Below are 11,883 nucleotides of genomic sequence, written 5' to 3'. Positions count from 1 at the left end.
GAACTCTTTTTTTTTAATGAAGCTTACACCTCGTCGCCTGTATTACTGGACATGAAACTTCATGATATAAGAAAGAACTTAGATCCTGTGCAGTGGAACCAGAAGTTTAGTGCTGGGCTCTGGTCTGAGGTAAGGTGCCAGTGTCTCAGTAGAGTGAGCAGGGGGGCCTGCTGGGAGCATGACAGGAGGAGGCCGAGCCAGGAATTTGCACACACAAATTATGTTGTAATAGTGATCACAGAATAGGTTGGCTGATTTACACGGAGAGAAAGGATCTGTTGTGTTCCTCAGTGAAATCACACCGTTGGCAGAGAACAATCTTTTTCTGTTGTTGACCGCTCACGCTAGTGTAAAAATCTGTCCCTATCAGTCCCCATCAAGAATGAGATGTTTTTCTTATTTTATTGTTAGAGGAACATTGACCTTCAAAACTGAAAAATCTTAATAATGGGTGTGAAGAAATTTCAAGTTTAAAATATTACATAATGTCTTCCTTCAATATGGAAATTCCTTTTGAATTTCCAAGTTACCAGAACAGATGTCTAATATTTTTAAAATATTCATGTTTGGAAACAGGTTGGTTGTCTGGTTATGGGCCTTGGCCGATATTCTCTCAGCCGCAGAATAGATGATTACAAGCACCTGAGTCTTTTTTTTGTTGGTTTGTTTTTAAAAGCAATATAAGGCCAAGTGGGATGGCTCACGCCTGTAATCCCAGCACTTTGGGAGGCTGAGGTGGGTGGATCACCTGAGGTCAGGAGTTCAAGACCAGCCTGGCCAACATGGCGAAACCCTGTCTTTACGAAAAATGCAAAAATTTTCCGGGGTGATGGCGGTTGCCTATAATCCCAGCTACTTGGGAGGATGAGGCAGGAGAATCGCTTGAACCTGGGAGGCGGAGGTTGCAGTGAACTGAGATTGTGCCACTGCACTCCAGCCTGGGCGACAAAGCAAAACTCTGTTTCTAAATAAATAAATAAATAAATAAATAAATAAAAGCAATACAAACTGTATTTGAAAGTACCTTTGCAAGAAAACAGGCCCAGGAGTCTTATTTGCACACCAGAAACAAAAGGTTGCTCAGGCAGGCTACTGGAAAAGATGGGGCAAGGGACAAGCCTCAGGGCAACCACCACGTTCACTATTTGTTCCTGTCCCTAACCCCCCAAGACACAAATGGTATAACGCTTTCGTTGGTAATGTCACGTAGATAGAATCGATGTTGCTTTTAACAATTTTTGTTTGTGTGTTTGTTTGTTTGTTTTGAGACAGTCTTGCTCTGTCACCCAGGCTGGAGTGCAGTGGTGCGATCTCAGCTCACTGCAATCTCTGTCTCCGAGGTTCAAGCGATTCTCCTGCCTCAGCCCCCTGAGTAGCTGGGATTACAGGGGTGTGCCACCATGCCCAGCTGTTTTTTGTATTTTTAATAGAGACAGGGTTTCACCATGTTGGCCAGGCCAGTCTTGAACTCCTGACCTTGAGTGATCTGCCCGCCTCGGCCTCCCAAAGTGCTAGGATTACAGATGTGAGCCACCCATGCCCAGCCAACTATGTTTTGTTTAATTTAATATAAAAATGCATCAGTCTGAAGACACCAAGTTCACCTGCTGGGAGCTCCTTCCCTTACTCAGTGTGGTTCCCTAGGTGGCTGAGAGGATTGGGGAGAAAGCCAACTCCTTTTTAGTGGTTTAGTGCAGCAGGAATGCAGGAGAGGACCTAGGCTATAGCCACCCTAGGGTCGGGGTCTTTGAGATGGAGCCTCTCTCTGTCGCCCAGGCTGGAGTGTAGTGGCGCACATGATGTCTGCTCACTGCAACCTCCATCTCCCAGGCTCAAGTGATTCTTGTGCCTCAGCCTCCTGAGTAGTTGAGATTACAGGTATGCGCCACCACACCTAGCTAAATTTTTTGTATTTTTTGTATTTTAGACAGGGTTTCACCATGTTGCCCAGGCTGGTCTTGAACTCCTGACCTCAAGTTGTCCACCTGCCTCAGCCTCCCAAAGTGCTGGGATTACAGGCATGAGCCACCGTGCCTGGCCCCTGAACAATTTCTTAAAGGGTTGGTTTTGCTAATTGTAGCAAAATAGTTCCGCAAACAGGGTGACAAATCACACCCTCTTCTTTATGGCTTATCTTTGCGTGCCCACCCTCAAAGATTCACGCACCCAGTGGCGGGTCCCGGGCATGGGGGAAACACCTGGGTTTCTACATCCTTCTTAGAATCTAATGGTCTTGTCAGAATCAGAAATAAATCTCCCATGTTGGCATTCTGTCACATTGGCAAGTTTATGTTGCCACAATATCACTAATTTAGTATTTCTTCCTCAAATCTGAGGAGGTCTGGTACAATTCATCAAGTATTGGACATGAGGATAGACACTTGGGCAAAGATGAACCATACAGAATGTGGTCTCTGGCCTGCTGGAGGCGGAGTCTAGCAGGAAACTTAAGTATGTAAGTGCTTACACCAAAACGTGCTGTTGGCCTCCAAGGAAAGAAGAAACTGTACCAAGGGCCGAGATTGCGCAGAGGAGGTGGCTTTGGCTGAGTTCATATGAAGGGTGTTTTCAATGAGGAAGAGTGGGACAAGACAGCGTGGCATTGGGGGTGCTGTGTGTAGTTTCTTAGTGGAGCCTGTAATGCCCCCCACTTCAGATGCCAGTCTCAACTCCCAGGTTGTGATGCCATCTACCTGAAGATGGTGTCAGATCCCACAGGCTGAGGGTAACCCCCACAACGCTGCCCCCACGTCAGATGCCAGTCTCAAGTCGCAGGTTGTGTGACCTGTGCTTCTGACTTACCGGCTCTAAATTGGGGGTTCCAATGACACCCTGCTCGGGTTTCACTAGGAGATGTGCCGAATTCAGGGGAACACTTTACTTGCATTTATTTGTGTATTTCTTCTTCTTCTTCTTTTTTTTTTTAATTGAAATGGGGTCTGTGTTGCACAGGCTGGTCTTCAACTCATGGACTCAAGCAGTCCTCCTGCCTCAGCTTCCCAAGGTGCGGGGATTACAGGCATGAGCCACTGCACCTGGCTCCTCATGTTTTATAAAGGGCCTTAAAAGGATACAGGTGGGCAGCCAGATGAAGAGATACATTGGACAGTCACACAGGGTTGGTTCCCCTGGCAGCCAGCCCCCATCCTGAGGCTGTCTGAGAAGCCACCAAGAGTCCACTCATTAGAACAAAAGCCGTTCCTCTCACCAAATTCCAAGGGATTTAGTAGCTTTGTGTCAGACACTCCTATCACTCAGGAAATTACAAAGGTCGTAGGAGCTCTGTGTTAGGAACCCAGATCAAAGACTAAATATCAGAACAGAAGATTCTCTTAGCAGCCCTATTGCTCAGGAAATGATAGGGTTGAGGAGCTCTATGTCAGGAACCAGGGCACAGACCGGATGTACATTTCTTTTTAAATCACAGTATCACACCCAGAAAAGGAAAGCCGTGTCTCAACTCACACTCAGGTCTATCTGACCCACACATTTTTAAGAAAAGATTTTTATGTCTTGATTTTTTTTTTTGCAATTATAGAAGCACTTTAAATATTGTTACTATTTTGTTCTGTCTGCCTTGTCTCCATATGATTTCCATAAGTAGGGCTTATTTTTATTTTCACAAATCAGGAAAACACAGACACAAGGCAAAAAGAGGTAAAAGCCATTTCCTTATGAAGAAGGTATAGGGAGCCTCAGCACTGCTTCCCAGGGAGAGAGAACAGCTAGAGTTAAGAAAGAGCACAGGAGGCCGGGCACGGCGGCTAACGCCTGTAATCCCAGCGCTCTGGGAGGCCGAGGTGGGCAGCTCACTTTAGCCCAGGAGTTCCAGACCAGTCTGGACAACATAGTGAGACCCTATGTCTATATTTTAAAAATATATATTCAAAAAAGAAAAAGAGCATAGGAGCTTCTATGTGAGGGCGAGTCTTTTTTTTTTTTTTTTTTTTTTTGAGACGGAGTCTCGCTCTGTCGCCCAGGCTGGAGTGCAGTGGCCGGATCTCAGCTCACTGCAAGCTCCGCCTCCCGGGTTTACGCCATTCTCCTGCCTCAGCCTCCTCAGTAGCTGGGACTACAGGCGCCCGCCACCTGAGGGCGAGTCTTTCTACGCACAGGAAGGCACGACAAAAGAAACAGAAGAACAAGAAACAGGAAACAGAAAACAAAGACTCAAACGGCAGATTTGTAATAGCCCCAAACTGAAACTCTCTCAGATGTCCTTCAGTAGGCGAATGGTTAAACAGACTCTAGCCTCTGTCCTGTGGAATGCTACTCAGCGATAAAAGGGAATCAGCCCCAGAAATGAAGCAGTGTTGTGGTTTGGGGCATGTCTTGGCATGTCATTGCCTCGTGCCAAGGAAATCAAGGACACGGACGCACATGGAGTGAGGTTAAGAGCGGAGGTTCAATAGGCGAAAGAGAAGAGAGAATAGCTCGCTCTCCTGCGAGAGAGAGGGGCACCGAGTGGGAATTCTGGCCCGAGGCTGAGTGCACCAGATTTCATAGACAGGATTGAGAAGGCAGTGTCTGGTTTACATAGGACCCAGAGATTGGGTGGACCAGGTGTGACGTTTAGCACACAAGGAAGCTGGTGGCCCCACCGTAATCTTATTATGTAGATGGGGTCTTTGCCTGGCCTGCGCCGTGCTGTGTCTTCCTTACTGTACACGTGGTTTGGCAAAGAGAAGGGAAGATGGAGCCGCCATGCTGAATAGGCCTAGTCCCAGGTATCTCTTTTTTGTTGGCACAGCTGCTGGCATTCACTTGTGCAAGCTTCTAGCTTGCTTGTCTATGTCTGCAGCTCGATTTTACAGGTTGCTCTTTGTTAGAAAAGACAATGATTTGGGAGCTGCTTTTCGTTAAAAAGGAAACCTTACCGAGGACTCCCATATGCACACTAGCTGCCTGAGTAATTTCTTCTTCACCCTTATATCATCAGATACACATAGCAATCTAGATGATTCTCAAGCGAATTAGGCTGAGTGAAAAAAAAGCCAACCCCAAAAGGTTACCTTCCACATGACTCTTTTTTTTTTTTTGAGATGGTTCACTCTGTTGCCCAGGCTGGAGTGCAGTGGTGAGATCACGGCGCTCTGCAACCTCCGTCTCCTAGATTCAAGCAATTCTCCTGCCTCAGCCTCCTGAGTATCTGGGATTACAGGCACCTGCCACCTGACTCCTGGCTAATGTTTGTATTTTTACTAGAGACGGGGTTTCACCATGTTGGCCAGGCTGGTCTTGAACTCCTGACCTCAGGTGATCTGCCCACCTCGGCCTCCCAAAGTGCTGGAATTACAGGCGTGAGCCAGTGCGCCTGGTTGATAACTGTTATTATATAACATTCTTGAAGCGGCAAAACTCTAGAGCTGTGAAACTGCCTTTGCAAAAATTAGAGCAGTGAGAAAATTATGGCAGTGAAAGAGACCTGATCTAACAAACCCCCATCTTGCCTTTAACTTCCAGACTGCCCTTAATGATTCCTGGGCTTGTGCCAAGCTACTTTGGGCGACAGGTAGTTTATAGTTTAAATAATAATAGCCCTTCTCCAAAACTAAACTGCCTTTGTAAAGCCAATAGAAGACCACCAGGTTAGGAGGATAAGAAGAGCCTGAATTCTGCTACGATGTAGACATAAATGATTACCAGCCATTATTCTGGAGGTCACAAGATTTGTCACTTCCCAATTACTCCTGCAGATAACATCACTATTGTAGAAACTAAGATTGGGGCTGGGCACAGTGTCTCAAGCCTATAATACCAGTGAGGCAAGAGAATAGGGCCTGGAAGTAGGGAACCTAAGGGCTTCCTAGAACAAAATCAAATGGAAACACTTCAGCAATAACAGGGAATATCCTCTTCATTTACACAGGGTGTACACCAAGTAACCAATGGGAAACCTCAAAGGGTATTGAACCCCAGAAAATTCTGTAACTGGAGCCCTTGAGCCTCTTTTCTGGGCTGCTTCCACCCTGTGGAGTGTGCTTTCAGTACATCTCTATTGTTGCTTCATTCTTTCCTTGCTTTGTGCATTTCATCCAATTCTTTGTTCAGAATGCCAAGAACCTGGAAAACTTGCAGTCCAGACCCTCCACCAGTAACACCAGCACTGTGGGAAGCCAAGGTGGGCAGATCGCATGAGCTCAGGAGTTCCAAGACCAGCCCGGGCAATGTGGTAAAACACCATCTCTATAAACAATACAAAAATTAGCTGGGCATGGTGGTGCGCACCTGTAGTCCCAGCTACTCAGGAGGCTGAGGAGGGAGGATCGGTTGAGCCCAGGAGACAGATGGAGGTTACAGTGAGCCGAGCGAGATTGTACCACTGCGCTCCAGCCTGGGGGACAGAGAGACCTTGTCTCAAAAACACCTCAAAAAACTAAGGTTGGTCTTTTGAGATGTTTTTTCAGGCCTTTTTTTTTTTTTTTTTTTTTTTTTTTGAGCTAGAGTCTCACTTTGTCGCCCAGGCAGTGGTGTGATCTTGGCTCACTGCAACCTCCGCCTCCCGGGTTCAAGCAATGCTCCTGCCTCAGCCTCCTGAATAGCTGGGATTACTGCCACCTTTTAGGGAGAGGACAGGGTTTCGCTCATGTTGCCCAGTCTGGAGTGCAATGGCGCAATCTTGGCTCACTGCAAACTCTGCCTACCGAGTTCAAGCAATTCTCCTGCTTCAGCCTCCCAAGTAGCTGGGATTATAGGCATGTGCCACCACGCCCAGCTAATTTTGTATTTTTAGTAGAGACGGGGTTTCACCATGTTGGTCAGGTTGGTCTTGAACTCCTGAAGTCGTGATCCAACCTCCCAAAGTGCTGGGATTATAGTCATGAGCCACTGCACCTAGCCTAATATTTGTATTTTTAATAGCGACTAAAAATAGAAAAATTGGCCAGTCTGGTTTCAAACTCGTGACCAAGTGATCCGCCTGCCTCAGCCTCCCAAAGTGCTGGGATTACAGGTGTGAGCCACAATGCCTGGCCATCTTTTCAGGTTTTTGCACTTCTGAGTATTGATGGCTCCATTCCTACCCGCCAACCAGTCCTGTGACCCCACCCAGAAGCAGACTCAGCCTGTGCAAGGACCGTGTTCCACACTCCCAGGATTGCACCCCCAACCAGTCAGCAGCACCCTGGCCTGCCAAACTGTCCTTGAAAAACCCTAGGCTCTGAGCTTTTGGAGAGACTGATTTGAGTAATAAAACTTAAGTCTCCTGTTCAGCCAGCTCTGCACCAATTAAATTCTTTCTCTATTGCAGTTCCCCTGTCTTGATAAATGGGCTCTGTCTGGGCAGCAGGCAAATGAACCCGTTGGGTGGTTACGGCTGGAAGAGAGTTGGGCGGTGATGAGCGGTGGGCAGGGGCAGGAGGTTGGGAGGTGTGGCTATAAAAGGGCAGCACAAAGGACCCTTGTGGGGATGGGATAAATTGCACAGAACTAAGTACCCACCATGAAGTGCAAGTAACACCAGGGAAATCTGAGGAAGATGGGTGGATTGTCTGAATGTCAGTATCCTGAGTTTGATACTGTACTGTAGTCTTGCAAGATGTTACCATTGGGGGAAACTGGGCAAAGCATACACAGAGTATCTGTTTTCTTTCTTCTCTCTCTCTCTCTCTTTTCTTTCTTTCTTTCGATAAACTCTCGCTCTTGTTGCCCAGGCTGGAGTACAATGGCGGCATCTCGGCTCACCACAACCTCCGCCTCCTGGGTTCAAGTGATTCTTCGGCCTCAGCCTCCAGAGTAGCTGGGATTACAGGCATGCGCCACCACGCCCAGCTAATTTTGTATTTTTAGTAGAGGTGGTGTTTCTCCATGTTGGTCAGTCTGGTCTCAAACTCCCAACCTCAGGTAGTCTGCCTGCCTCGGCCTCCCAAAGTGCTGGGGATTACAGGCGTGAGCCACTGTGCCTGGCTGGCTGTGTTGTTTCTTAAAACTGAATGTGAATCTACAATTCTATCAAAATAAAAAGTGTAATTATTTTTTAAAAGCTGCATACTGTGGGCCGGGCACGGTGGCTCAAGCCTGTAATCCCAGCACTTTGGGAGGCCGAGGTGGGTGGATCACGAGGTCAGGAGTTCCAGACCAGCCTGGCCAAAATGGTAAAATCCCGTCTCTACTAAAACTACAAAAATTAGCCAGGTGCGGTGGCAGGTGCCTGTAATCCCAGCTACTTGGGAGGCTGAGGCAGGAGAATCACCTGAACCCAGGAGGCAGAGGTTGCTGTGAGCCGAGATCGCGCCACTGCACTCTAGTCTGGGCAACAGAGCAAGACTCCGTCTCAAAAAAAAAAAAAAAAGCTGGGTACTGTGATTCACCACATTTGGGTCTGATAAACAACTATGAATTTTGAACATCCACTTAGCTGTGCTAGAACCTCTCTGGATGTAACTGAAGACTTCTTCTTTTTTTTTTTTTTTTTTTTTTTTTTGAGACAGAGTGACTCTGTCGCCCAGGCTGGAGTCCAGTCAGAGCTTCCTGCAGCTTCTGCCTCCTGGGTTCAAGTGATTTTCCTGCCTCAGGCTCCTGAGTAGCTGGGATTACAGGTGCCTGCCGCCATGCCCAGCTAATTTTTGTATTTTTAGAAGAGATGGGGTTTCACCAAGTTAGCTGGGCTGGTGTCAAGCTCCTGACCTCAAATGATCTACCCACCTCAGCCTCCCAAAGGGCTGGTGTGAGCCACTGCACCGGGCCGGTGGGACTTGTTTTAACTAATTGCACAGGGGCTTGTAGGCTCATTCTGTCCTACCTCGGGAGCAGGATTTGATCCTTCATTAGCACACTCACTCCCCGACACACACACCAACACCCCAGCTGCTCTCTCTTCTGGCCGAGCCATGCATGGTGTGTGCCCCCTTGCCTGACAAGCAAAGAAACTCGTGGCTCGTTGTGGGGGTCATGGTAAAGATTTTTGTCTTTCCTTTGAGTAAAGGGAGTAACAGTAGTGAGTGAAACTCTTTTTGATAAGGAGTAGCAATGGAGAGAAGGGGAAAGAGTCAGATATTTAGGTGGTCGACTCAGTCGGACTGACTTCAGCCCTGGTTTGCCACTACTAGAAGGGTTGTCTGATGTTAAATAATAAGCATATCTAGTGTATTAGTCTGTTTTCACCCTGCTGTAAAGAACTGCCCGAGACTGGGTAATTTATAAAGGAAAGAGTTTCAATTGACTCACAGATCTGCATGGCTGGAGCCTCAGGAAACTTACAATCATGGTGGAAGGAGAAGCAGGCACATCTTACATGGTGGCAGGTGAGAGAGTGTGTGTGTGTGTAAGAGGAACTGTCAAACACTTATAAAACCATGAGATCTCCTGAGAACTCACTATCACGAGAACAGCGTGGGGGAAACTACCTCCATGATCCATTCACCTCCCACCAGGTCCCACTCTTCACACGTGGGGATTATGGGGATTACAATTCAAGATGAGATTTGGGTGGGGACACAGAGCCAAACCATATTGTCTAGTTTGTGTTCTGTTTTGAGTTCTCTTTCTATATTTCCCTTATGGTAGTGGTAATTATTTTCCAGTTACACTTGCAGTTGAGAAGCAATATGAACTTTCAGGAATAGCGGACAACCATGTTTGCCATCACTTTGGAAATAGACAACTAATCTCAGGAGACTGGTTATATCCTCCCAAACCAGATATCAGAAAATCCCACTGCTGCCATCAGAGAGAATGCCTATTAGCATATGGGAATGCCCATGGATAAGCTGTTTTCACGGAGTGCTAACCAGAAAACATAAGAAAACCACAGCCACAGCCGGGTGCGGTGGCTCATGCCTGTACTCCCAGCACTTTGGGAGGCCGAGGTGGGCAGATCACCTGAGGTCAGGAGTCTGAGACTGCCTGGCCAACATGACGAAACCCCGTCTCTACTAAAACTACAAAAAAATTAGCAAGCATAGTGGTGTGTGCCAGAAATCCCAGCTACTCGGGAGGCTGAGGCAGGAGAATCACTTGAACCCGGGAGGCAGAAGTTGCACTGAGTCGAGATCCAGCCACTGCACTGCAGCCTGGGTGACACAGCAGGACTCTGTAAAAAAAAAAAAAAAGAAGAAAAGAAAAAAGAAAGAAAGAAAAGAAAGAAAACCATGGACACGAGGACCCAGCTCTTTTATCATAAATGTTTTTCTCTTACAGCAACATAAGTTACAACACGATATCTAACTACTGCCTTTATTTTGCTATGTGAATCCAAGATACAATATAAAGGATGAGAAAAACAATGAAATAGAAATGGCAGCTCTTTTTTCCACTGAACTCAGCTCGTTGCTGTCATGGGCCTGAATTGCCATTCGGGAGAACATTTCTCTCCACCTTGGGTACTTCCGTATTGAAAGTTCTTTCAGCATTAACTGGCCCAAGCTACTGGTTGCTTGTGCAGTATAAATAGAGGATACATTCTTTCTTGTTTTTCCCACAAAAGGCTTTGAAAGAATTGGAAATCCTGTAAGAGATGGCTGCAAGAGCTCGGAGTGTAATATTTAGAGCTGAGGGTGTAATCTTTAGAACATTTATCTCTTCCTGAACATTGACGTCTTTAAAACTGAGAAATTATTAACACTAGATGGCACCAGAGACCTAGTGCAGGTGAGTGCATCATCCATCTGAAGTGCAGATAAGAATGAGAGTTAATTCAGTCTAGTCTACACTCGTTTTGCTAGTTGTGAAATGAAAGATCCGCTCACTTGTAATTCATTCTGGATTTGTCAATGCAGTGATTGACAAACATAACATCAGAAAAGCTGTTTGAAATCCTGCCTCTCACCTTCTTGGGCATGAACGTGTCTTACACATTCTTGCTAAAATCAGAGCTCTACACGTTAACTTGAAATTACATTTTCTTTTTCTTTTCTTTTTTTTTTTTGAGATGGAGTTTCACTCTTGTTGCCCAGGCTGGAGTGCAATGGCGTAATCTTGGCTGCCTGCAACCTCTACCTCCTGGGTTCAAGCAATTCTCCGCCTCAGCCTCCAGTGTATCTGGGATTACAGGCACACACCACCACGCTCGGCTAAATTTTTTTGTATTTTTAGTAGAGAGGGGGTTTCTCCATGTTGGTCAGGCTGGTCTCTAACTCCTGACCTCAAGTGATCTGCCTGCCTGGGCCCCCCAAAATGCTGGGATTACAGGTGTGAGCCACTGCACCTGGCCTAAAGTTCCATTTTAAAATGAGAAACATAGTTACAATGCACATATAAATAAGGAAGATGGATGTGGTCACATGAAATCCAGGAGCCTGGTCAGTAAGGTGGTAGGGGACTCCAACAACATAGAGCCCAGCATTGGAGGACAAAGGCGGAACTGAAATAAGCAATAAAAGATAAAAAATAAAAACGAGCTGAAACCAGGTTCATGTCTTTCTGTGTATTTCACCATTGACCTTCACACCAGCCCTATCAGAGACAAAGCTCATTTGACAGTTCGGTGAGAATAAAGCTCAGAGACTTTTGCTGCAGTTCACAGGAAGGACAACGAAGCTAGGATTGGAACCCAGCTCTCCTATAGGTGAGCCTGACTTCTTTTGCTCTAGCGCGTTGTTTTAACGGCAAGAATGTGTAGCTCCCTGGGTGGGGACAGTTCATAGACAACATATCCTTCTAAGATGGGTCGAAGCCAGAGAGCTGAGATAGTAATTCATGTGCTGGATAATTGCATAGAATCCAGATGAAAAAAGTCTCAACAAATGATGGTTGTAGATCCAGGCTGAAAAGATAAGTTTTACGAAGGGGCTGGGTGCGGTGGCTCATGCATGTAATCCTAGCACTTTGGGAGGCCAAGGTGGGCAGACCAGGAGTTCGAGACCAGCCTGGCCAACATGGTAAAGCCCCGTCTCTACTAAAAATACAAAAATTAGCTGGGCGTGCTGGTGCATGCCTGTAATCCCA

At 46.6% G+C, this 11,883-nt stretch overlaps 1 protein-coding gene across 1 annotated transcript in view; it reads left to right on the top strand.

Annotated features, from left to right (window-relative positions):
- The window catches only part of WDR59 (WD repeat domain 59), a 128,780-nt gene extending 118,694 nt beyond the window's left edge, over positions 1–10,086 (top strand). Inside the window, exon 26 of the transcript XR_013411202.1 lies at positions 9,972–10,086. The gene's annotated coding sequence lies outside the window, so the exon portion shown is untranslated. The remainder of the gene's footprint in view (positions 1–9,971) is intronic.
- Positions 10,087–11,883: the final 1,797 nt, after the last annotated feature.

Source organism: Macaca mulatta, chromosome 20, assembly GCF_049350105.2.
Source record: "Macaca mulatta isolate MMU2019108-1 chromosome 20, T2T-MMU8v2.0, whole genome shotgun sequence".
Lineage (NCBI taxonomy): Eukaryota > Metazoa > Chordata > Mammalia > Primates > Cercopithecidae > Macaca > Macaca mulatta.
The sequence above is the reverse complement of the archived record's forward strand: the minus strand, read 5'-3'. Positions and strand labels throughout refer to the sequence as shown.